Source organism: Sceloporus undulatus, chromosome 1, assembly GCF_019175285.1.
Source record: "Sceloporus undulatus isolate JIND9_A2432 ecotype Alabama chromosome 1, SceUnd_v1.1, whole genome shotgun sequence".
In the NCBI taxonomy this organism is placed as follows: domain Eukaryota; kingdom Metazoa; phylum Chordata; class Lepidosauria; order Squamata; family Phrynosomatidae; genus Sceloporus; species Sceloporus undulatus.
The window spans coordinates 11872807-11900105 of NC_056522.1; positions in this window are offsets into that span (position 1 = coordinate 11872807).

The following is a 27299-nucleotide window of genomic DNA, read 5'->3' on the forward strand; positions in this document are numbered from 1 at the left end:
GGATTATGTAGGGAGAGGCGTTCCCTCAAGTAACCCGGGCCCAAGCCATTTAGGGCTTCAAAGGTGATAACCAACACTTTGTACTGGGACCGGAAACAAATTGGCAGCCAATGTAGAGATTTTAAAATAGGTATTATATGTTCGGACCTCGATGTCCCCGTAATTAGCCAGGCTGCTGCATTTTGAATCGATTGAAGTTTCCAAACCTGATACAAAGGTAGCCCCATGTAGAGCGCATTGCAGAAATCCAAATGAGAGGTTACCAGTGCATGTACTACTTTTTCTAGGTCCCCCCGGTCCAGACAGGGACGTAGTTGGCATATCAGCTGAAGCTGATACCAGGCACTCCTGGCCATCGCATCTACTTGAGATGATAACTGTAGAGATGGATCCAGGAGTACTCTCAAACTACGCACTTTGTCCTTCAAAGGGAGTTTAATCCCGTCAAGGACTGGATGGGAAATTTCCCTGCCCGGGCTAGGGGAACCTATCATGAGTACCTCTGTTTTCTCTGGATTCAATCTGAGTTTGTTTTTCCTCATCCAGCCCATTACTGCCCCCAGGCAGGCATCCAGAGGAGAGATGCCGTCCTTAGTCACTGTATCAGTCGGAAACACGGAGAGATAGATCTGGGTGTCATCAGCGTACTCCATGGCTCCGGATGATCTCTCCCAGCGGCTTCATGTAAATATTAAATAACATGGGGGACAAAATGGCGCCCTGTGGAACGCCTGATGTAAGCTCTTTTTTCCGAGAGCAGCTGTCCCCCAGCCTCACCATCTGGAACCTTCCTGAGAGATAGGACCGGAACCACTGGAGTGCAGTGCCCCCGATACCTAATTCTCCCAGGCGTTTCAGAAGGATACCATGGTTGATGGTATCGAAGGCCGCTGAGATGTCAAAGAGCACCAGCAGAGTTATATGTCAATGGCCAGACGGAGGTCATCGACTAAGGCGACCATGGCAGTCTCAACTCCGTAACCCGCTCTGAAGCCAGTTTGAAATGGGTCAAGATAATCGGTTTCATCCAAGACTGCCTGGAGCTGAAAAGCAACTGCTCTCTCATTCACCTTGCCCAAGAATGGTAACAGGGAGAGCGGTCTATAATTGCTCATAGATAGGGGATCAAGGGAAGGTTTCTTCAACAGAGGCCTTACGAGAGCTTGTTTCAAGGATGTTGGAATAGTACCTTCCCGAAGAGATGTGTTTATTATTCGATGAAGAGCAGATGTTATAACATCTCCTCCCTGCACGGTCAACCAAGAAGGGCAAGGGTCAAGAGGGCAAGTCGTCTTTTTCATGCATCCAAGGAGCTTGTCTACGTCCTCAGTACTCACAAACTTGAATTGATCCAGAATAACCTTGTTACCAGAGGCGCTGGATGCCTCTACTAAGGGTTCTGCTTGAAGACTGGCGTCAAGATTAGCCCTTATCTGAGAGACTTTGTCAGCAAAGAAGTTGTTAAAAGCGTCACAGCAGGCAATAGTTGGTTCCAGTAAAGGCTTCTGGGTGGCCGGGGTTTGAGTTAATTCCCTGACCACCCTGAACAGCTCTGCTGGGCGAGACTGCTGACGCAATCCGTGCAGCACAGAACACATCCCTAGCTGCACCGACTGCTGCTCCGTAGGAACGTAACATGTTCTCATGGAGTGTTCTGTCAGATAATTTCTGATGTTTCCGCCAGTAGCTCTCTAGTCGTTGCGCAACCTGCTTCATCTGGCGAAGATCTTCTGTATACCAGGGTCTTTTCTTTGGAGCGGGCCGGCAAGGACGCTCGGGAGCGATACTGTCTATAGCCCTGGTGAGATTCCTATCCCAGTTATCAACCAGGGTTTCGACAGCATCGCCATCATTCCCAAACATAAAACCCTCTAGGGCATCTTGGAACCTTTTGGGTTCCATCAGCCTTCGAGGGCGGATCATTCTAATAGGTCCACCACCCCCGAGGGGTTTTTGGATAGTGGCATCCAGTCCTATCTTGACCAGGAAATGGTCCGTCCATGACAGGGGGGAGATGGCATTAATTCCGACCCACGGACATTCTCGGACCGTACTGAAGACTACATCGAGTGTGTTACCAGCACAGTGTGTTGGCCCTGAAACCAATTGAGACAGGCCCATGGCTGTCATGGATTCCATGAACAATCGAGCCGCACCTGTTGGATCTGTTAAGCCGGCCTCGAAGGGAATGTTGAGGTCCCCCAAGACTATAAGCCTAGGTTCCCCAAGACTATAAGCATATGCACACTGGAGGGAATTGTGGTGCTGACAAAGTCTATTGACCCTGCCTCTTGGTTTGTGCAAATAGGGGAAGGCTCATCATAGCTATCCAACTAGTTTAGACCATCAGTAGTGATGGACAACGTGTCATTTGGGCAGCAGTCTCCCCACAACTTCTCCAAAGGTTCTCTTTGTAGAACCTTTGAAAAGAAACAGTAAAATCTCTAGATTCCACAGACAAGTATACGAAAGTCAAGAGGGCTGTATTATTGACTGAGTCACTCTGTATTCAACACAGATCCACAGAGAGAGAGAGTTGAGGGTAGGGGTGGGGGAGAAGTGATTGAGGAAGAGTGAGAAAGTGGGGCCACATCTAAAATGAACTGTCTATTTGTCTGATATCTAGCAACTGGGCTGATAATGAGTGAGATGGAGAGATACATTCACACACCCAGAAAAATAAGAAGCGATAAGTGATTGCCCAGCTCTGTATCATATTTCTTGAAAGTGATGAAAAGCTAAGGATGGACTACAGATTCTTGTGAAAGATGACTAAAATCTTGCTTTCCACATCATATCTCTAGAACATTGACCTGGGCTGGACTGCAGGGTTAGTATGGTTAAGTGTTGTGTCTTCCTGTCTTTTTCGGTACTGTTGTTTTATAGCAGAATGTCTCATTCCAGTTGCATTTCTTCTTTGAATCACTCAAATAGGGACACATAGGCACATTTATAGACACACACACAGCTTTCAGACAGTGGGTTGCTGCATCATCTAGTGTGCAGGAGAAAGGCTAAGCCCAAGGACAATTTTGAAACAGATAGACAATGATTAAATACCCTCCAGCATTTTGCTTCTAAAAATAAAAATGTCCTTGTACATTTGTAAGGCCCTTATTCTGACAAAAGGATGACTGCTAACACTATCTGTCCATGGAACTCTTGCGTTAACTTTTTTCCAAGGGGTGTGTTACAGAAATACATGGACTACAGCCCCCATCATCCCTAGCCATGTTTTGTGGGGACCACAGGGCATAATGACTGACCACTCTGGTGAGTACCAGATGTGCAAAGGGTACTAGAGGGTTTGCCACAGTAGCTCAATGTGACATCTAGGGATGGCGAGGATTGTCTGTTTCACCCTCTCCCAGACTCATGGACTTCACTCCAGTGGTTAAGCGCAACCTGAGTAAATATTTATTTATTTATTTATTTAGTATGCTGTCTTTCTCCCAGAGTGAGACCCAAGGTAGCATCTCCTTTAATATTAAATTGATGGTCTGGAAACCTTGCCCTATGAGGAACGACTCAGGGAGCTGGGGATGTTTAGCCTGGAGAAGAGAAGGTTAAGAGGTGATATGATAGCCCTGTTTAAATATTTGAAAGGATGTCACATTGAGGAGGGAGCAAGATTGTTTTCTGCTGCTCCAGAGAACAGGACCCGGAACAATGGATGCAAGCTCTAGGAAAAGAGATTCCACCTGAACATTAGGAGGAACTTCCTGACAGTAAGGGCTGTTCGACAGTGGAACAAACTCCCCCGGAGTGTAGTGGAGTCTCCTTCCTTGGAAGTCTTTAAGCAGAGGCTAGATGGCCATCTGTTGGGGATGCTTTGATTTGGATTTCCTGCATGGCAGGGGGGTTGGACTGGATGGCCCTTGTGGTCTCTTCCAACTCTATGATTCTATGATTCTATGATTCTATGATATCAAATATGAGGGCGATCAGGGGTCTGACCTTGGAATAACAACACCTTTAAATTACAGTGTCATATGCACTGTCTAGATATATTTTCACATGCATAGTTTCATGTGGTTAAAAGTGAAAATTTGGTAACATGTGTTTCTTTTTTTAAAGAAAATTTAAAAAGAATTTTAAAATTTAAAAGTTGTTTATTTCTTTTATTTTTAGAATTTTAAATTTAATTTCTTTTTTTTAAAAAAAATTCTGGGTCCTCTTCTTTCTCCTTCCACTGAGCCTTGTGCCACTCACGCAATCTCTTCAACATTTTAAAGGGATACCGCTGAATGTCACAGTCTGTTTCTTCCAAAAGGCAGATATTTGAGAAGCAGTGGTGTCTCATATACCCTTAGGGTATCACCTGGTGCAACTGACACCCATTGCAACCCCTAGTGGTGCACCTTCCTAGAGAACTATTTGATCTACAGAGAGGTGAGTAGTAGGGTCATGTTTGTGGGACAGGGAAATCTCAGGACTTGCTGCCTTGTCTTCTTGCCAAATCCTGTGTTCCTTGTAAAAATGACACAGGAGGTGACACAAAGGTTGCACTGAAATGTGGAGCATATGGAAATTACCTCCTCTCCCACTTCTGTTCATGGAAACCTCTGCCAGATCAAATTGTGCTCCAGGAATGGAAAGACTGCCTCTATTTTCAGACTACAGATACACACTGATATAGGGTAGGATCTAACCCTTTATCTGTATCTATCTGTCTAATAAACAGTGAATATTTAACTAGTACATGCTGACTTCTCGATCCCTGCCAAGATAAATTCTGAAGTAAATTTTCTCCCATCATAATCCTAAAACATATAGAATCATGGACGTGCTATTTATATTAATCTGGACACATTTTTGCTGCTTGTGCTTCTGTCTGAGTTGCTTTTCTGATTGAAGATGCTTTGCTGGGCCTCCTAAAACATACCATTAAGGATTTCATGCATGAAGATGAGGAATTTATTTTTATTGTGAGGAGTGGAAAAGGAAGAGGGTATATTTATTCCAGTGACATGGATAAATATGAGGTGGCTATTTCTACATTACCAGAATTTAAATCTCACTTTGTTCAGAGCCTTTAGAGCACAGGAAGGTGATGTTGTAAGTGTTACCTAGATATGTTTGCTGCTTTGGGATATAATTAACTTTAAAAGAAGAGGCCTCAATGAAGAAAACAAACTTCACCTGACAAATCTAATTTCATCAAATTCTCCCTCTCCATCTCCAAAGGTGTGGGTGTGGGGGGGGGGGGGCTTTATTTCTGACATCTCACATTTCCCTGTTTCATCTTTCCAGTGGCTTTTATTGTGCTTTGCTATTTGTCCGTCTGAAAGATACAGCATGCTAGGCTTCTGGTGTATGTGTACCAGTTGCTCATTCTACAGTCTTAAAAATATGAGCTTTTGTAGGAAGCAAAGAAGAATCAAAAACTTTAGACAGATTTGGATTGAGCAAAATAAATGAAGCAGGTGAGCGTCTGATAGATTTTTGTAAAGTCAACAATTTATTCATTACAAACATATTTTTATACAACCAGAAAAAAGGCAATACACATGGACATCACAAGATGGTCAACAGAAAAATCAAATAGATTATATAACTGGAAGTAAAAGATGGCAAAACTCTATACTGATGACCAAGACTAGACCAGGCACCGACTGTGGCACAGATCACAAATTACTCATACCAAAAATAAGACTAAGACTCAAGAAGAAAACTAAACTAAAATATGATCTAAATAATATCTCAACAGAATTTACTGACAACATAAGAAACAGATTCACACTACTAAACATAATAGACAGAGAATCAGAGGTACTATGATCTGAAGCCAGGGACATAATAAAAGAAGAATGCAGACAGACACTTTCAGTAAACAAAAAGAAAGAGAAAAAAACATGGATGACAGAAAAAACACTACAAGCAATAAAGAAAAGGGGAGAAGAAAAACAAAAGGGAGATAGGAACAAACTAAAAATTATGAATGCAACAGTACAACGGCTTGTACAGAAAGATACAGAAAATTACTACAATGACCAATGCAGAGATATAGAAGATAACAACAAAAAGGGAAGAACAAGAGATCTGTTTCATAATATTTGTGAAATCAAAGAAAAATTCAAATCAAGGACTGGGATGCTCTATGACAATAAAAAATGACATAATTCAAGACCAAGAGGGAATAAAAAGACTTTGGATGCAATACACAGAAGAATTATACAAAAGAGATGGCAAAATGAAGGATACATACAACGAAGAGACATATGAAGATGAACCCCAAATTCTAAAAAGTGAGGTGGAAACGGCAATAAGAAAAATAGTGAAAAACAAATCACCAGGAACTGTTGATATTCCAATTGAACTGCTTCAATCCACATTGACAGAGTCCACTCTAGTGCTAGCCAACATATGTCAACAAATATGGAAAACAAAATGATGGCCAACAGATTAGAAGCAATCACTATACATCCCCATTGACAAAAAGGGGGACACAAGAGACTGCAGCAACTATAGGACCATAGCACTGATCTCTCATGCATGCAAAATTATGCTCAAAATTTTGCAACATAGACTTCAACCATACACGGAGAGAGAAATCCCAGAGGTTCCAGCAGGATTCAGGAAAGGAAGAGGCACTAGGGACCACATTGCAAACATATGATGGCTAATGGAGCACACCAGGGAATTAAAAAAGAAAATCAGTTTGTGCTTTATAGACTGTAGCAAAGCCTTTGACGTGTAGATTATGAAAGGCTATGGAATGCCCTTAAAGACATGGGTTTGCCAACACGTCTGATAGTCCTGATGAGAAATCTGTACTCAGGGCAAGAGGCTACTGTCAGACCAGAACATGGAGAAACAGAATGGTTCCCAATTGGCAAAAGGGTCAGACAAAGATGTATCCTTTCACCCTATCTGTTCAACTTGTATTATAAGAAAAGCAGGTTTGGACTCAGAAGAAGGAGTGAAAATAGGAGGAAGGAATATCAACAATCTAAGATATGCAGATGACACCATAGTACTAGCAGAAAACCTCACAGACCTGGAACACCTACTAGAGAAGATCAAAGAAGAAAGAGCAAAGGTGGGCTTAATGTTGAACACAAAGAAAACAAAAATAATAACCACTGAGAACCTTCACAAGTTCAACCTAGACAATGAAGAAATAGAAATAGTAAAAGAATCCCCATACCTGGGATAAAACATTGATAGAAATGGGGACAGCATTCAGGAAATCAGAAGATTAAGAATGGGGTGGGTAGTATGAAAGAACTGGAAAAGATTCTAAATTGCAAAGATATACAACTGAGCACAAAAGTTAGAATCATACAAGCCATTGTATTCCCTATTACTATGTATGGATGTGAGAGTTAAGAAAGGAGATAGGAAGAAAATCCATTCGTTTGAGATGTGGTGCTGGAGAAGAGTGCTGAGGATCCCATGGACAGCCAAAAGGACTGAAGAGTCCAGCCACAGATGCTGGTAAAACATCGGGAAGAAACTCTTCTAGAACATGGCCACATAGCCCGAAAAAGCCAAAAAAAAAAAAAAAAGATAAACAATTGGGTCCTAGAGCAGATCAAGTCAGAAACCTCCCTGGAAGACAAGCTGACAAAACTGAGGCTGTGGTACTTTGGACACATCATGAGAAGGAAGGACTCATTGGAAAAGACAATGATGCTGGGAAAAGTGGAGGGAAGTAGGAAGAGAGGAATGCCACATGCAATATGGATGGACTATTAAAGGGGTCATGGGTATGAGATTGCAGGAAATAAGCAGAGCAGTGGAGGTCAGAAGGTCTTGGAGATGTCTCATCCATAGGGTCGCCATGAGTTGAAATCGACTCGAGGGCAGTTAACAACAATGAAAGACTAGGTCTACTTTTACAGATGCATGGAATGAACTTGTGAGCATCTGAAGAAAGACCTAGTCTATGAAATTTTATACTACAACTTCTTTCACACAGGGCCTTATTGCATTTCAAAAGAAAGACCAAAAGCAGCAACACACAAGTAGCTTCTGGTTTACCTTCCTTCATGACATTGTAGTACATCCAGAGGGAGATGCTGGTAAATGCATGTTTTTTGCCAAATGGTTTTTTTCCAGCAGTACAAAACCAAATGTTTATGACCCTTAGCAATAGAGTGGAAGTGCTTCGTATGTGTGTGGAAAGGTAATACAGTGCGTCCTCGCCTTACGCGGGGGATCCGTTCCGGATCCCACCGCGTAAGGTGAATTCCGCCTATGCTCGAGCCCCATTGGAAACAATGGGGCTCATGCATGGCGGTGCGGCTGCGCGGGCGCGCGCGCGCGGGGCACAATGGGCGCGTGCACCCATTCAATTGAATGGGACGCGCCACCCCTTCCGCCCCGCGCGCGCCCCGCGGCTTGAGCGCGTATGCTCAAGGCCGCGTATGGCGCGCCCGCGTATGGCACGGACGCACTGTAGCAAGTACATTTAACAAGTACATTTCTATACCACTTAGCGATGTACTAAGTGGTTTACCAAGTGTAAGCTAATTGCCCCCAAAAACCTGGGTACTAATTTTAGTGACTTGCGGAAGGATGCAAGGCTGAGTAGACCTGGAGCCCCAGGCTGGTATTGAACTCACAACCTGCATTACAGACATTTAACAGCTGTGCCAACCAGGGCTTCTACCAACCCACTTCTGTCTCGCTTCTTTCATCTTTCTTTTTGAATGTGATAAGATCCTTAGTCTCAAAGATGCTACAAGATTGTTTTGCATACTGATATTGCAGACTAACATGGCTATTTCTCTGAATTAAAAAATACAAGAAGAAGCATGTAAGATGCAGCTTTCCTGTGTTGGCAGAGTCCTACCTTGAACTCTTACTAAGGTTGCCATATTCCTCTTCCTCAAATCCAGGCACGTGATTTGTATTTCATGCAAATTGTTCTAATCATGCAAATTACCCTAATATGCATTCTAATTCTGCAAATCCAGCACATTAATTGTTCCTTTTTCTTCCATTATGTTTCAACCTTTATACCACTTTTTAAGAGCTACAGCTGATCAGAGATCAGCACTCAGAATCCCTGATCTTTGATCATGCTGAGTTGTGGTTCTTGGGAACTGACATCCAAAATACCTGGAAGACCAAAGCAGAACCGCTACACTAGAGGTCTCTTGCAGAAAATTTTAAGTACTGCCCCAAACTAGAAATCCATGGCTTCCGTAGGATGGATAATTTAATGTGCTATCAAGCTAACATAACTGTTTAGTACTGGTACATCCTATATCCCTAAATCTAAGTGAGTTCTTGTCAGCTCATGCTCCAGCTGCTATAAGAAATCTGCTGCTGCATCACCTCTGGTAGACTGTCATGAAGCCTTTCCTTCAAAACTTCTAACAAAGGAATGTCTATCCAAGACAATCTGTTCCATTGTTGAACACTCTGAAATCTCTTCCTAATGGGCACTCAGAATCTCTTTTTCTGACACTTTGCACCTGTTGGTTCAGGTCCAAAGCTCTGCAGCAAAAGAAATCATTTTTGCTCCATCCTCTGCCGGCCTATGTTTCAGTTGAGGGAAAATGTCTATGGTAACTGACTGCTCTTCAAACTAATCACCTTTCAACTTTATTCCATATTGATCAGATCTAAGATGTGGGGTCATGTTCAATTTTAGCTTACACACTGGATGAAGAATATAGAAGGATCCTGGTTCTTTAGGGAAAGTAGCACTTGAAGAGATGGGGTAGGCTATATTTTTCACTGGAAAAAGGCCCTGTGGGAAAGGGTTAACCTCTTTTCCCACAGCATTGTGGTCTCAGTTGTACCAAACCCATTCCCCAGGCTGTAATTAAACTTTTAAAAAGCAGCAGGAGTCTGATTGCAGATCTCCCATTGCCACATCTAGCTGTCCCCTCAGAGGCTTTCTGCCATCAAAAGCTGTCAAACCCAATTCCATTGCATGCCAACCATCAAATGGAATGGCATGTAGAATTCCAAAGGAGAAGAATACCTAAAACGTCACCCTGCACCCTACATTTATAAGACAGGCGGTGTTAAATGCAGTTGAGGAACTGAGTAAATCATGCTTAATGTTCTCTTCACCTTTCTTCATTTTTCTCTCCACTCAGCCATTCCCCTGCTTTCCTGTGTTCTGGTTTCTATCTTTTTCAGAAAGATGTACTCTCTTTTCTTTGTCTCTCCACCACAAAGTGCCCTTTAGTGCATCTCCTATTGATTTGGCTCCCTCCTCTGTGGTCTACTGTGTCATGTTGGTGAGGCTCCCAACATCCACTGACCTGGAAAACAGGAGAGCCTCAGTCACTCCAGCAAGATGTTGCCGGTCTCCCACGTGGTCTCAGGGAAAGGAAACTCGCCTTGAGTCACTGGACTGTCCAATTTATTTAACTTGGTGATGTTACTCACTTCAAGTTACACTGTGTTTTCGTTGAGAAGCTCCTACCCTGAGATGCCCCGTGGGTTTTGTCATACTGGTGAAGTTACAAAGGGTAAAGAATAAAGAGCGTTCAGGATGATTCAGTCCTAACCTTTGTTTCCAGTTGCCTTTGCAATGGAGCTGAAACCAAAGAGGCCTGATATTGTTCAGTTCTGGGACAAGAGCTACAGCCTTAGACTCTTAACTGAACCTCTGTCCTCTTGCCATGATGGATATTGGAACCAAGATGCTGATATTAATGATTTTAAATGGCATTTTGTTTCTTTAAAAATAAAATAAAATGGCGATACAAGGTGCTTCCTTGTCTGACTTATTTGCCACATTAAAATCTAGTGTAACTTCATGCCTGTGCCCAGTAGTTAGTGAGAATGCTTTCTTCCCTTCCAAGTGTCACAGCTATGGCTTCTGAGGGAGAGTAAAACAACCAGGTACAGTTCCATTGTTCCTGGGCTCCAGCAGTTAGTGAGAACCCATCCCTCCATTCCAACTGCCATTGCTATGGCGGCTGAGGAAGAGAAGAGCAGCCAGGCACAGCTTCATTGTGCCTGGGCCACAGAACCTAGCAAGAACCCATCACTTCAAGGGGCTCAAGCTTGACTCCACCTGAGGTTGCTAAAATGAGTACCCAGGTTGTTGGGGGCAAATTAGCTTACAGTTGTAAACCACTTAGACACTGCTTAGGCAGTATGAAGCAGTATATAAATGAAGCTTGTTTGTTTTGTTTGTTTGAGAGCATGGGTTTCCATACACCTGACATGACCAATCAAATGTAGATATTTACTCTCTTTGAAATCTAGGCATGTTTGCCAGGCTCTCTGAAGGCAGCACAATATCTCACTATACCTAAGCCAGTTTGGCAGGGTCTCCATGCAATGGGATAGGCAAGACAGTTAGATTGCTCACAATCAATACAACCATTCCTTTGTTGAGGGTGGGAGGAGTGACGGAATTCCCAGTCTTGCCATTTAAAAGGAGGCTTAGCTTTTCCAAGATGGGCAAAGAGGCCAGGCCACAGCCCTACATTGTCCAGTATGAATTCTTTAGACTCTGGAAACAGACAGTTTTCCTGTCTTGTGCATCAAATTCTAATATTCATATTTATTGATTATACCTCATTACATCATAGCTTTGGGACACCTGGGATTTTTTTCCCTGCAGTTAAGAAACTTCCTATGAAAGCTGCACAGCTCATCCAAAAAATTGCAGAGTTTTCCAGAAATGAGGGAGACTTTGGTACGGAAACCAAAAACTCCACACTTTTCCTTATTAGAAAGAGATTGCACAACATTCAGACTGGCAAAGACAACAGTTTCAGTCAGCTTGAGATCCCCTCCCCTCCCCTTCTGGCATGTAACATTTGATTTACTCAACATTTGCACCAGCAAAATCAGTGCATGAAAAGACCACAAGCATATGTTTTTAGAGAAAAACTGCATGGCCTCTCAAAATACTGTGCAGTTTTTCAAACTCCTCTGTGGTTTCCAAAAATTGCACAATTTATGTAATTTCTGGAACAACAACAACTACTTTCCCATAAGTTGCAGGGACTCTCTACATGCCATTTTTGTTCTGGTGCAAGTTTCTCAATTGGATTAGAAACTCCAAATTGGATCCTACTCAATGAATTTCCATTCCATCCCTATCATGCATACAGAAGTGAACTGTTGATAGATATACAGCATACATGGAATACATTGTGCATCATGCTAGATTCATATGGTACATGGATGCACATATGTATTTGGTTTCACATTTAGTGTCTTTGTTCAGCTGTGTAATGTTGCCATTCAATCCAAGGGTTGCATAGCAATATTATCATCCACACCCAATATAGCATCTTAGCTAAGATGGGGCCATCTTTCGCACAGTGAATGCTGAAAGCTTACCTTCTTGTGAAACAACAAAGGGGAAAGCAAACAAAACCCTGGGTCTCAGTTCTGTTGGCAAAGCTCAACAATGCTAGCTTTGGTATACTTAACAAGTGCTGCAGTCTGTACACCAGGGAAGAAGCCCCATTGAACTTGCTTCAGAGTAAACATGCTTCAGATCATGCTGTAAATTAGTTAAATAGCTTTCTCTCTTGGGGAGCATCATGACAGACTCTTGGCAGACTTAGAAAAGAGAAGCCCAACAGGTAGCTGAATTGTGGGGGGGAGGGCATTTTGTTAACTTTTTAACTGGTTGTGTGATGACAGAATTGCTCAAACTGGCAGCTGACCCATGACATGTTGCTGCCTAAAGGAAAGAGAAAAAAAAACAGTAACCTCTACCCATTCCTCACACAGAAATTGACTGAGACACAGGGATGCTGGTCTTCACCCATTGTATTTCAGCATGCAAGAATGATTTTTTAAAATATTTTTCATAGAATCACAGAATCCTAGAGTTGGAAGAGACCCTAAGGACCATCCAGTTTACAACCCCACCATGCACAAAGCACCTCTGACAGATGGCCATCCAGCCTTTGTTTAAAAACCTCTAAAGAAGGAGACCCCACCACTCTCCAAAGCAGCACGTTCCACACCAGGAGTGCACTGAAAATGAAGATTTCTGTGCAGTTTTTCAGTGTTTGTACATGGCAGTCCTCCTTGGGGGTTATTTTGCACAGAATTGCACTTTGTTTGTTTGTTTTTCTGAAGGAGAGAACATTTTCCTGCATGTGAAATGCTGCACAAAATACACTCCTCCACCGTGGAATCTCAGAGTTGGTGTACAGCTGGGTGATGGTGATAGTTGATGATGACTTCAACTCCCAGCAGCCTTAATCAGGCAATAAAGAGGAATGGTGGGACTTCCAATTTAACAACATTGAGATCTCCCCCACCATTCTTTAGCGTACTAATTTGCTGATTATGAGGTGGAGAGAAAAATATTCTGTCGTTGGATCGCTTCTTCTCGCTTTCAATTCCACTTGAATAATTCTTCCTCTTAACTTCTCTTCCTTTAATTACTTTTATTTATTTCATTTTTGTAACATTTTTTTAATTTGGAAAAAAAACGCCTTGCCACCTAAATAGGCTGCAGTTTAGAGCACAAACATCGAGAGATAACAATTAGTGAAATAATTACACTTGTTCTGTCAGCGTGACCCTGTGACCCAGAAAGTATTACAAATCCATTTTAAAACATATTAAATGTTCATATTAATGAAGAGAATGCAGTACAAGGACCAGCAAACTAAATATTGTTAATGATTTTGAGCTATTAAATTCATTACCGTTTCTTTTCATAATAAAGCGGTTACTTGCTAATTAGACCTTTTTAAACTCGTCGTTATTGAATTCATTATTTGGCATGCCATTAACTCTTCCAGAGCTGTTGGGGTGTGCATATTCACAATGAGAACATGAAGCATAATGGTTTTGAGACCATATTTGAAGTGATACAGAGCCTGGAATTCCTCATGTGGATTTTGACAGTCCCTCCATGTTCTTTTTCTTGGAGTACATTTTCTTGACACATCATGCCTAACAGCTTCTGAGCTGTCATAATAAGTTTGACAACTCAAATTCTAACACACACACACACAACGCAAAAGATATACAAAAAGTGCATACAGTATGCATTTAATTCAATGGCTTTTAACTTTGTGTGGGTGTGGGTGTGTGCAGGGGGGGGCACTGGACTCATGGATCCTTTTGAGAATCTTAGGAAAGTAAGATTCCCAGATCCCAGGGCTTGGATCCTCTTATCCAATTTTCAGGGTCAAGGGCAGGAATCTCAGAAGGACAGCACACTGATGTAAAAACCTTGTGTATGCATATTTTCTTCATTTTTTTAGACATGCTTTTTTATGTTATGGAATCATCTATCAAGGCCAACCTCCTGCTCAATTCAGGAAGTCCAACTGGAGCATCCCCAGAAATAGCTGTGCAGCCTCTAACTGAAGATATCCAGGGAAAGATACGAACTGTTTAGGGCCCCATTCACAACCAGTTTAAAGCTGGGGGCGGGGAGGTCATTCATACTCACACCAATTGTCTCTAGTGCAGTTTGTGAGGGGCCCGATGCAAAACCCACTTAGACCGGTGCTTTTGAATCTGAGGCATTCTTTTCAAAAGCACAATTTCTTTTTTCAGGAAGCTGCTGATAGGAACTCACTGCCAATCCCATTCAGATCACCCCACCACCACCTCTGCTTTTCCTTCTCTTCCTCCTCTTCTCCTCCTCTTCCTCCCTGTGGCCACCAGTACTCTTCCTCCTCTTCCTTCTTCTCCTACCCTCTCCCCCCACCCTCACTGTCGAGTGTGAACGGCATAAAATGGCACAGAGAGATTTGATCAGGATAAAGGGAGTGGCAACTTTGATTTGGTTTCACTGACCCTGGATCTCATTGGTTGAGAACCTGAGTGTGAATGAGCCCAAGGTAACTGGTTCCATTGCCAAACCACTTTTACCATCAAGAAGTTCATTCTAATGTTTAACCAAAATCTACCTCCCTGTAACTTAAAACCATTAGATATGGCCCTACCATCAGGGGCAGCAGAAAACAAACTTGTCCCTCCTCTGTGTGACAACCCTCGAGATATTTGAAAAGTACAAAACTGTTACTCCTTGGTCTTCTCTTCACCAGGCTGAACATGCCCAAATTCTTCAACATTTCCTCCTCTTTTTGGTTCTCAGTTCCTCTTATCATTCTTGTTTCCCTTCACTGAACTTTGGACCACCCTTTGTTGCCCTTCTCTGACCAATTTGAATGGCATATTTTATGCAGCTGTGATTGATGATAATCCATCATGCTTGCAGACATTGCCAGGTCCTGCTCCTTGTAATATCAGCCTTGCAAGATCACCACCTGCCCTCTGTGATATCACAATTTGTTCCTCAGTCTCAGATTTTGACCCTGAAATCTCAGAGGCTGGGGTAGATACAGCTGACTTGGCAGCTACAGTTGAAAGTTTTGCACACCATCACTAGGTGATTATGACACTAGTAGTCAGTTGTTTCAGGTCATTCTGTTTGAAAACTGCTTCTCCTGTTACTCACTCAAAAAGCTGGTGTAATGGCAACACACTTTGGTTGTACATCACAGCATTTGCACTTCAATAGCATTAGTTCTTGTATTTGTTTTCTTGCACTTGAAAGGTGACATCATCATTTACAATACCCTGCTTGTTCCAACACACTCAGTTGTTTTTTTTAAAGGAAGCTGTAATTGATCAATCTGGTTAAAATACATTTTTAAAAGTGAATGTTCATATGTGTTTTTTTTCTCCTAAAAAACTCCCATGTGCAGATGGATATATAAAAGGAATGGAAAGGAGTTGCAAATCAATACATGTAAAGAGCTATGGATTACAGGTAAACTGATGTGTCCATCTGTACTGCAGTCAAGATACCAATGGTCATGGATAGGTAACGTTCAGGGTTTGAGGGACTAAGGCTGCTGCCACATACACAGAATGAATGCAGTTAGACACCACTTTAATTGTCATTGCTTGATCCTATGGAATCCTGGGATGTGTAGTTTGTTGCAACATCAGAGTGCTCTGGCAGAGAAGGCTACATAGCTCACAAAACTAGCAATCCTAGAATTCCATAGCATTCAGCTGGAACAGTTAATGTGGTGTCAAACTACATTCAATCTGCAGTGTAGATGTAACCTGGAATTCATCTGCCTCAATCATACCCCCTCCATTTAAAAACAAACAAACATGCCAGTTCTCTCCTCAATGCACCCTAGGTGGTCTGGGGAGCCATTTTTCAACAAGAAATATCTGGAAGTCAAACATTAGATCATGTCCTGTTAAGAAAAGTCCTCTCTTGGCATTAAAATGACCAAGGACTATACAAAACATGATGAAATTGCCTCCATGCTCCCAAGAGCACTGAAGGAGTATTTGGGAGACATAAAAAATTTTAAGAATTTTTTGGAAATTGCAGGCCTCAAAATACATCTTTGGGATTGTACTTTCCCTATTGCTAGTTTATAATCTTGTTCTACTTAAAATACAGATGATCTGTAGTATCCCATCCTTCTCCAGTAGCAGCCCCCTTCCAGATGAACCCTGACCCCCCGATTAACATTTCTTTCAGGGTCATGTCTTCAATAGCTTTAAAAAGTCAACAACAATGTTAAGCAGCACTGAGAAATACAGTGGGCCCTTGGCCTCCGTTGTAATTTGGTTGCAGGAACTCTCTGTGGATACCAAAATTTATGGGTGTTCAAGTCTTGTTATATACAGTGGGGTAGGAAAATGATGTCTCTTATATAAATTGGCAAAATCAAAGTTTGCTTCCTGGAATTTTCTTTTTTAAATATATTTTCAAGCTGCGGATGGTGGAATCTGTGGATGCACAATCCATGAATACGGAGAACCATTTGTACACAGAATCAGTAAACGTATAGATTGGAAGAACACACTAATTATTTTAAAACTGTTTTAACTCATTTCAACAGACTTGTTTTAACTTGTCAAATTGTTCAATATGCTTTTTGTCAGCTTAAGTCATTTATTATAATTTCATGCTTTTTAAATTAGTAAACAGATTTTATCATGTGCTACCCTGAGCACCCACAATATGGGCCTGGCTATAAACATTTAAAATAAAATGAAAGATAAAATATATGTTGAAAGAGCCCAACATTCACATGCTGAACCCCTAGAAAAATCAGAGACTGTTGAAAGCCTACAAAGTAAATGTGAGGTAAGCTTTTCTGGGGAGAGAATGGTGGAACTGGGGTGTTATCACTAAGAAGGACATTGCAGTAGGACACACTTAGGTGAAAATCTTCTTGTGACATTAGTCCACACTTTCAGGAGTGTAACATAGCTAGCCACATTGTCCCTGCCATCACTTCTGTAAGTATGCCAGTAGAGCTTTAAGTTCTACCGGTGTTAAACAGGATGTGAGCCCTAAAGTCCTGAGATGGTAGCGTACCACATCCAATGGTGGGTGGAGTTTGAATGCCTCCATTGTAAATGTTCTGTCAAAGTAAATAATTTAAACCTAGTACTTTAGGTATCAGGAGTGCTTTGATAGTGTCTTCGTACATAGCAGAATAGGGTTTCACTGGATAGCCCTTCTGGTCTCCTCTAACTGTGTGATTCTATGATTCTGTGGTGTAGTGGTCTAAATGTTGTACTAGGACACTGAGAGAGAGACCAGAATTGGAATACCCAGTCATCCATGGAAACCCACTGAATTACCTTGGGCAAGTCACATTCTCTCAGCCTCAGAGGAAAGGAAGGACAATCCCCTTTGCACAAATTCTGCAAAGAAACTCTGTGATAGGTTCCCATTATCATCATAAATCAGAAATTATTTTAAGGCACAAAGCAATAACATTAGGGACGGGGTGGCCCTTTATGAATCACCCTCACCTCAAGAGGAAATGCATTGCCAACAAAAGAACACATAGACATGCATAACATATGCATATGCTAATCTCAGTGTCTAAGCACACATTTGCCAGCTATCACTATAAATTAAATAGGCGTACAGTATATCTCACAATAGTGATGGAAAATTGTGATTAGATTATTTATGAGCCATCTTAGTATGTCATCCAAGTGCTCACTATTTGTGTTGGTTCTTTTTTCCTTCCCCAGGACCCACACTTTAAACTGGACTTGGATTCGGTTGTCCTCCAAAGAAATTTTGCAGGGCTTTAGATAGAAGGCTATCTAATCATTTAGAACAGAAGTTTCCAACCTTTGGTCCTCCAGATGTTTTGGACATCACCACCCATAATTCCTGACTGTTGGCCAGGTTAGCTAGGAGATATGAAATCCAAAACAAATGTAGGACCAATGGTTGGGAACCACGTATTTAAAACATCTAGTGATCCTGATGATGGGGTTGGGTTAGCTGACCTTCAAGAACCCTTCTAATTTTATGTTTCAAAAATAATAAATAAAAACTGAAGGAAGGTTCTAGTATAGACCATCTCCTTTAATGATGTTTTTCTAATTTTCTAATTTCTAATTTTCATGTTCTCTTTTCCCTGAGACATAAAAAACATGGAAAAATGCATGGCTGTAGCTGATCTTTAGCATGGTATAGTCCATTATACCATGTCCAGACACTGCCACATCTCTTCTCATTCTGCTGAATAGCTAGACCTATACTTGGATCAAGAAAGACACAGTTCACCTTGAGAATCACCTCAGATCTCCACTCCAACTAAGAAGTTCACCGGGATTGCCTTGGGGAAGCCAGGGCCTTCCACCTTAACCAGCCTCATGGGGCTCTTGTGAGAATGGAGTCAGATAATCCCTTTGGTGGAGTCAGACACTTCAGCTTGAAGCTCAGTTCAGTGACAACTCCAGTGGTGGGACTGATGGATAGATCCTCCTCAAGGCATGGGGTTTGCCATGGCTTTTTTTTAACCTAATGAGACAGATCTGGCAAGTAATCAGGGGTTCAACTTTCTGCGAAGGAGGATAAGCTGTCTTGGCAGGTAGGTAGGTTGAGGTGGTCCTTCCCATCCTGCCCTTCCTTGCAATAGCCTCAGGAATATTGTCATAAAATAATCCTTTCTCCCTCGACAACAAGTAATTTTGCTGGTAGAGGCCAGCTTTATGTGACATTTCATTCTGGTTTCCTTGATGCCCTGAAACTTTGCTGATGGGCCTGCCCAAGAAATATGATTGGTAAATAATAGATTAAAGACGTCGGCACGGCATGGTTATTGAAAAACGACAGTGGGATCTTTAACGAAACCGGGCCCCTCCTCTCCCTTCCTGCCAATCAGAAAGCCGAGAGACGTGCGGTGGAGAAATAAGTGAGCATTTTAACAGGGCAAATGACATCCTTCCACTCACGTCGCTCAAAAGAGTTCCTACCTGATGTCATATATAATAACAATAATGTGGCATTATTTGCAGCCTGTGTTTTATTTAAAACCACGTCCCTTTCACCCGGAAAGAGCCAGGACATAAATGTATGTCAGTGATTACTGTGTTGAATGCTTTTGGCATGTAAGCACCCCCCTCCACTCTTCCTGTGTCCTTAGCTTATTATTATTTGCAGGGTAGAGCCGTGTGGTTATCCAGTCTTGCTTTAGGCCTAGTAAGCCATCTGGAATGCTTATTAAACCCACAGGCAGATCAAAAGGATATAGCTCCACCATGGTACCTGCATGTTGAGCAGTACTTCATCATCAGAGCATGGCCTTCTAATGATGTAAGAGATGTTTTAGAAGGTCCAGATTAGTATGTGGAAGCATAATAGAGGGATTTTTGCAAAGAGAAACAACAACCTTCTTTTTTAAAAAACAACAACAAAAAACAAGTTTCTAAGATTTTGTAGTCAAGTTCTATATATAAATATCACTCTGCAGATAGCAAAAGGATAATGGAAGGGATAGAGGGAGGAAGGGAGTGAGGGCGGAAAGAAAGAAAGAAAGAAAGAAAGAAAGAACAAAAATTGACCAGTGACTAACTCCAATCACTGCCAGCTTGCATAATAATTTATACTTTCGGCAGAAAAGATGCAGAAATTTTGGCTTTGATGATTCACCCAGGGAAGAGTTTTCCAGACTTGACAGACACCTTTTGCAATGATTTTTTCCCTCTTCTTCTGTGAATGAGGTTGACACCTGGCATACTGAGGAGAGATGATTAAAAATATTTAGCACTGATGTCATTGGTCTTTTCAAAGTGCTTCATATTAACATGACAAATATATATATAAACACACACACACAGTATGTGTGCATATATATGACTTGAGGATTCTGAATCTAGAAACTTTTGCAGAATTGAATGTTCTCAAAAATTCAACTTATTACACAAATGCAGACATATAAGAGATGCTTATTTAAGATGCCTCTTTGGGGAAAGGGAAAGGAACCTTAGCCAGAAAACAATGGTCAATATCCTACATCATGCTTGTTCTGCTTAGTTCCTGCAAAGTCATACCCATGATCTCCTTCAGGATGACCAGATAGCATAACCGCAAAGGAGGAAATAGCATAATAAAATGTAGGACATTCTAGAAAAATGTAAGATGTTTCACAATAAAAGCTAGAAACACTCATATAAATATGAATTCATGCTTCTTAGTTATGCTCAAAGTGGAGGACATTTTGGAATTTCTCCTGGACAGAATGTCCTGGAAAAGGAGGACATCTTGTCACCCTGCCTAAATCAGGTGTGGTCATTGTGAAGACAATATGCACCTGGTTTGGGTTTTTGTCCCTACATCATATAAACAGGACACAGTGAGTCTGGGGGGAATCTTCTAGAGACGAGCCCCACATTACCAAGTAGTTGTACTACTTTACTCTCTTGCTGATATTGACATTGTGCAACTAGTTGGATATATGCCAATCTGCCTACTTATTTCTCCACTGTATAAAGGGAAATCCACACAGCCTGTTTCTGCAATCCCAGTGAAGAAAGAATAAAGAACTAATGGAGAAGGGAAGAATTGATGCAATTTTCTATGGCAGTACTCTGACTGTGGAACTCCCTATGCAAAGAAGTTAGGCTGGCTCCATCTATTTTAAGTTACCCCCTGGAAGCCAAAACAGTGATGTTTGGAATGGATCTGCTTTAGAATTGGATTTTAGGATTTTTTCCCGATGCTTCAATTTTTTTAAAAGAGTATTATGATATGTATTAATTTTATGTTTGTTTAAAAAATATCTTTGTGCTGTTTTAATCACTTTTATTTCTTCATTGCTCCAAGAGCCCTTGCAATCTGGAAGGTGATACAGAAATGTCTTATCTAAATAGAATGAATAAACTGAGACCATAGAGAACTGTCTTCATATTTCACCAGGTAAAACAGCAGAACCACAGTCTAAGGATAAGAGAAACTAGCACCCCAGCAGTAGAGAACATTGTATCAAAACTTTTTCTTTAAATGGCCTTGAAACTTGCCAAGTATTTTGACTGAGGCCAAATGACTGGGAGATATGACAGGAGGGCAGCATATTTTCTGAAATTTCACAGATGAAATCTGCAATGTTTGTGGTTAAACAAACATCAGAGTGTGGTCAAGATGGCAAAATTATAAATGAGAAAGAACACATAGGATAGGAGAGGCTGGAGCAGTTTGCTTTTGCCTGAGTCTACAGGGAAAGACAAGATTCTGAACCTTACAACACAGGGGCTCCATGGAACGGTGCGAGAACGGAATGAAAGGGGCCGTGAACTAGTGGGGAATGAGTGGGGGATGCATTTTACTGAACACAGAAGTCCCTCACTCATTCCGTTCCCTTTCGTTCCCAATCCATCCCAGAGGCATGCACCCGAGCCTTATGATGTGTGGGCGCCACCATGATTGCATGGCCCCACTCACACAGGGCATGCATCCATGACATGCGGGAACTCGAGCGCCCACACACCTATGGGAAGAAAAGCCATCATAGGGCCACATCGCAGCCCTTATGATGGTGCAAAAAAAAGGAGCCACTCTAGGAGGCTCCTTTTTTGCTGCACAGCATTGCTGCCCTATTTGGTTGCTGCCACAATGCTGCGCAGCAAAGAGGGGCGGTTTTTCGCCGCCCATGTTTCCAGGGCCGTAGTCTGTAGTGTCCCCAGACAAGGCTAAATGTCTAACAAAACAACAGTTCCCAGAACTCCACAGCATTGAGCCATGGCAGTTAGTGGTGTCAAACTGGATTATTTCTGCAGTGTAGATACAACCAGCATGTAAACTACTTCTGGACTTTGAACTCAAGTTTCCAACAATTGAAGTATGCTGAGGAGAAAGGAAGAGAGTGCAAGAAGGAGAAAGAAAATGGGACATTTTAAAAGCAGCTGAAAAAGCAGGATACCAGAGGATTGACTGATACTGTCTCTTCCAAATCAGAACAGTTGCAGGATATGGGGCAACGTAATGAGGAACACAATTCTGTGGAATTGTGCAGATCGAAGAAATTAGCAGTGGGAAACATTTTGTGCCTGTCTTTCCCACTGCTAATTTTTTATGGCATTCTAAATAAAACTCTGCTCAACTGTGTTCACACCCCATATTGCAAATGCCGTTGATGACAGTTTCGCTTAGGAGAAAAATGTGTTTAATGTCTTGCCATTTTGGGGAAGCAGACTTCTGTTTAATGAAGAACCTTTTATTTATGGATTTCATCATTAACTATTTTTATTTAATCTGATTGCTACAGTGTTGGGGAAGGATCAGGATCAGGAAAGGTGTTGGCTCCCTCTATTCATCCCCCCACATGGATTTTTGTCTTTACATCTGAAGGGACCAACTGACTCACAAGAAAAGCCACCTAGACTATCATACTTCAACTGCTGTGCCAGTCCCTGCAGCCTGGAGGAAATGTGTCACTGGGGCTTGTGGTCATACTCTGGACTATACTAGAAAATCAAAACCACTACCTGAAAAATAAGTTTGTTCATTTCACAGAAGAGTCATAAATTCTTCCGTTTCTGTATTAAGCCTGGAGGAGACTAAAATATATTGTTGTTTTTTGGCCTCAATCCAATGGTCAGTTCCACCCAGAGTAGACTTATTGCTCTTCCACACTGCAGAAATAAAACAGTTTGACACCACTTTAACCTCCATAGCTATTCCTCATGGGGCTTACTTTGATGATCTTGGTCACCCTCCTCTGAACACATTCCAGCGTGTCAATATCCTTCTTGAAACTGTGGTGTCTTGAACTGGACAGAATATTTCAAAATCCCATTTTAAACATTGTAGTCCAAAAAAGAACCTTTCCATGGTTGCACTCTGATTACACAGAGTATAGAATGTGTAAAGTTAAGTCTTGTCTACAGTTGCTGGAATACTCTGATCTGCTCCTGGACTATTCTGGTCCTGGAGGTGCCTCCGAACCCCCCCCCCCCCCATTACCTCCACGTTTTGTAGCAATGGTGTGTGGCTATTTAAACATGTACCCACTGTGTTGCTTAGTACCACCACTGCTGCCATGCATTGCTCCTTCTGAGGTCAGAAATCAGGCACCCAGCATTGTTCACATGGGTGGGCACCTCATTTCAAACAGAGAGAGCTACTCACACCAGCAGCAGCGACAGTGGGCAACACAGTGGGGCACACGTGTAGGCAGATGCCCAACATTGCTTTGGAGTGCTCCAGGTTTTCCTGCAAAATCTGGAACAATAGGTAGGGTTTTTCTTTATATGGTTTAAGGAAGGGATAAGATAAATAATAATAAATAAATAATAAAAATTTTATTTATACCCCGCCCTTCCAAAAGATCAGGGCGGCTTACAACATATAAAACATAATACATTCAATACAGTAAAAGATTAAAAGCATACAATTACATCCACATAAAAATACAATAAAAAAAGCCCCATAGCCCAACCTCATGGCCACGGAAGAGGAGGGAGGCCCACAGGATATTTAGTCGGGGAATGCCTGTTGGAATAGGAAGGTTTTTAAGTCCTTCCTAAATTGGGCCAGGGTGGTAGATGAGCGGAGCTCAGTGGGCAGCGTATTCCAAAGGGCTGGGGCAGCTGTGGAAAATGTCCTCCGAGTGGTGGAGGCTAACCTAGCCCCAGGCACCTTCAGTAACTGCTGCCCAGACGTTCTGAGGGTGCGAGGCGGAATGTACGGGGAGAGGCGGTCCTTTAGGTATCCTGGGCCCAAGCCATTTAGGGCATTATAGGTAATAACCAACACCTTATATTGAGCTCGGAAGCGAATGGGCAGCCAATGGAGATCTTTTAGTACTGGTGTTATATGGCTGGTCCTGGGAACACCAGTAACCAGCCTGGCTGCCATATTCTGAACCAATTGCAGCTTCCGAGTTTGGTATAAGGGTTGCCCCATGTAGAGTACATTGCAGAAATCCAATCTCGAAGTTACCAGAGCGTGTACAACAGTTTCTAGGTCCCTCTGGGCCAGATATGGGCGCAGCTGGCGGATCAGCCGAAGCTGATAGCAGGCGCTCCTGACCGTCGCACTCACCTGAGCAGTCAGGTGAAGCGACGAGTCAAGAAGCACCCCCAGACTGCGCACGGAGTCCTTCACAGGGAGCGTGACCCCGTTCAGGACAGGTGGAACCACCGCCATTCCTGGACCAGGAGAACCTATCACTAGTACCTCCGTTTTCTCTGGATTCAGCTTGAGTCGGTTTTCCCTCATCCAGCCCATTACTGACTCTAGACAGGCCACAAGAGGAGAGACACCATCCCCAGTCACTGCATCAGTCGGAGACATAGAGAAAATGATTTGGGTGTCATCAGCGTACTGATAACCCCGCGCCCCATGTCTCCGGATGATCTCTCCCAGCGGTTTCATGTAAATGTTAAATAGCATGGGAGACAGAATGGCCCCTTGAGGGACCCCGGTTTTAAGGGGCCTCTCGTCGGAGCACACGTCTCCCAGCTGCACCATCTGGGACCTCCCAGAGAGGTAGGAGCGGAACCACTGGAGCGCAGTGCCCCCGATTCCCACCTCTGCCAGGCGCCCCAGAAGGATACCATGGTCTATGGTATCGAAAGCCTCTGAGATGTCCAAGAGCACCAACAGGGACACGCTTCCCCCGTCAATGCCCAGACGGAGATCATCGACCAAGGCGACCATGGCCGTCTCAACCCCGTGACCCGCCCGGAAGCCAGTTTGAAATGGGTCCAGATAATCCGTTTCATCCAAGACCGCCTGAAGCTGGATTGCAACCGCCCTCTCGATCACCTTCCCTAAAAATGGTAGCAGCGAAACAGGCCGATAATTATTATGAACCAGGGGGTCGAGGGAGGGCTTTTTTAGGATCGGTTTTACAATGGCCAATTTAAGATCCGATGGAAATCGCCCATCCCTCAAGGATGTATTAATTATCCGGCGTAACAACAATGTTGCCGCCGGTCCCCCCTGGGCCGCTAACCACGAGGGACAGGGATCAAGAGAGCAGGTTGTTTTCCGAACGCTTCCAAGGATCTTGTCCACATCCTCGGTACTCACCAACTCAAACTGATCCAGTTTAACATAGTCCACGGAGGCTCTGGACACTTCTACCCTAGGTTCTGCTGAAATGTCGGCGTTCAGACCTTCGCTTATGCGAGAAGTTTTATCCACAAAAAAGTCGTTAAACAAGTCACAGCAGGCCTTAGAAGGTTCAAGGATCTGGTTCAGGGCGGGAGGGAGCTGAGTTAGCTCCCTGACCACCCTGAACAACTCTGCCGGACGCGATTCCGCGGACGCAATACGAGCACCATAGAAGGAGTTCTTTGTTGCTCGTATTGCCTCTCCGTAGTCCTTCAATAATTGGTCTAGGAGAGTCTTGTCGTGTAAGCAAAGGTGTTTCCGCCAACGGTACTCTAGCCGTCGCAGAGCTCGCTTCCTCGCCCGGAGATCTTCCGTATACCAGGGCTTACATTTGGAAGCGGGCCTGAGAGGGCGCTTGGGAGCGATACTGTGTATAGCCCTGGAAAGACCGGTATTCCAGATACCGGTGAGGGCATCAACAGAGTCGCCGTCATTTCCAACCATGAGCCCCTCTAGGGCTTCTTGGAACCTTCCAGGTTCCATCAGCCTTCGAGGGTGGACCATCCTAACTGGTCCACCACCCCCGGAGGGGATCTGGGTAGAAGCCTTGATTTTCACCTCTACCAGGAAATGATCCGTCCATGACAAGGGGGAAATATTGGCTATTTCCGCCCACGGATTTTCCGCCTCCGAACAGAAGACCAAATCGAGCGTATTACCCGCACAATGCGTAGGACCCTGTATCAGCTGGGACAGGCCCATGGCCGCCATGGTATCCATGAATTCCCGAGCCGCACCGGATGGAACATGGCTGGCCGTGAGGGAGATGTTGAAGTCCCCCAGGACAAGAAGCCTGGGGGTCTCCAACATCAGCTCGGCGACCAGCTGTGTCAGCTCGTTAAGGGAGTCCGCTAATGCACGGGGTGGCCGATACACTAACAGAATCCCTAGACTGTCCCTAGCCTTTAGGGTCAGGTAAATACACTCAATATAGGAGGTCTGTCGGATGTGGTTCCTGGAGAGGGACACGGTGTTCCTGTGCACCAAGGCCACACACCCCCCCGCCCACCTAACCTGCGCTGGTCCTTCACCGAGTACCCAGCAGGCAGGGCCTGAGCCCACACGGCGTCCCCTTCAGGCCCCAGCCAGGTCTCGGTAATGCAAGCCAGGTCACACTTAGAGTCCTCCAGTAGATCCTGGAGGATGTGGGTCTTGTTATTGATAGACCTGGCATTGCACAGGAGCAGTGACAGGGTATGTGGCACGGTTGGAGTGACCCTCAGGTCCTTCAGGTTGGGAGGGGGACAGGAAGGTGAGATAGATATGATGCATCTATCACGCCTTCCCCTGGAACGGAAGTCCCTTCTCCCACCGCCGTACCTCCCCCTGCCCCACACAACCTCAATTGGGGCTCCGCCCACCCAGATGTCATCCCTGGCCCAGGCATCCCCCGCATCCCTATCCTCCCCCCACCCTTCTATGGCTACTAACGGAGCAGAGGTAAGCCACAGCAGGCATCCTCTGCTCCAAGGCTATTCTAAGCCTCCTGCACCAATGAGGCTGCGCAACTGCGCAGGTGCGCAGCGACGAAGCTCCCCAAGTCCGTGGGCGGCACTCCCGGGGCGGTGCGCAGATGCGCACCTCCGATACCCCGGGAGGAGGCCGCCCGGCAAGAGGCGCAGTCCTGGCGCGGCAGCGGCGTCGGTGGTCCGGCGAGGAGGCGGCGGGGGGCGTGGCAGGGAGGAACCGGTTGCCCGGCTTTTGTACCCGCTGCTCTCACCAAGCGGGCTCCTCCCTGCTTCCCCCCAGGTGTCTTAAAGGGCCCCGCTCGCACCTGGCCGCAAAACGCCAAGGCCAAGGCCGAGCCCAGAGTCTAAAAGGGGGGTCCGCCGCGGAGCTCCCCAAGTCCGTGGGCGGCACTCCCGGGGCGGTGCGCAGATGCGCACCTCCGATATCCCGGGAGGAGGCCGCCCGGCAAGAGGCGCAGTCCTGGCGCGGCAGCGGCGTCGGTGGTCCGGCGAGGAGGCGGCGGGGGGCGTGG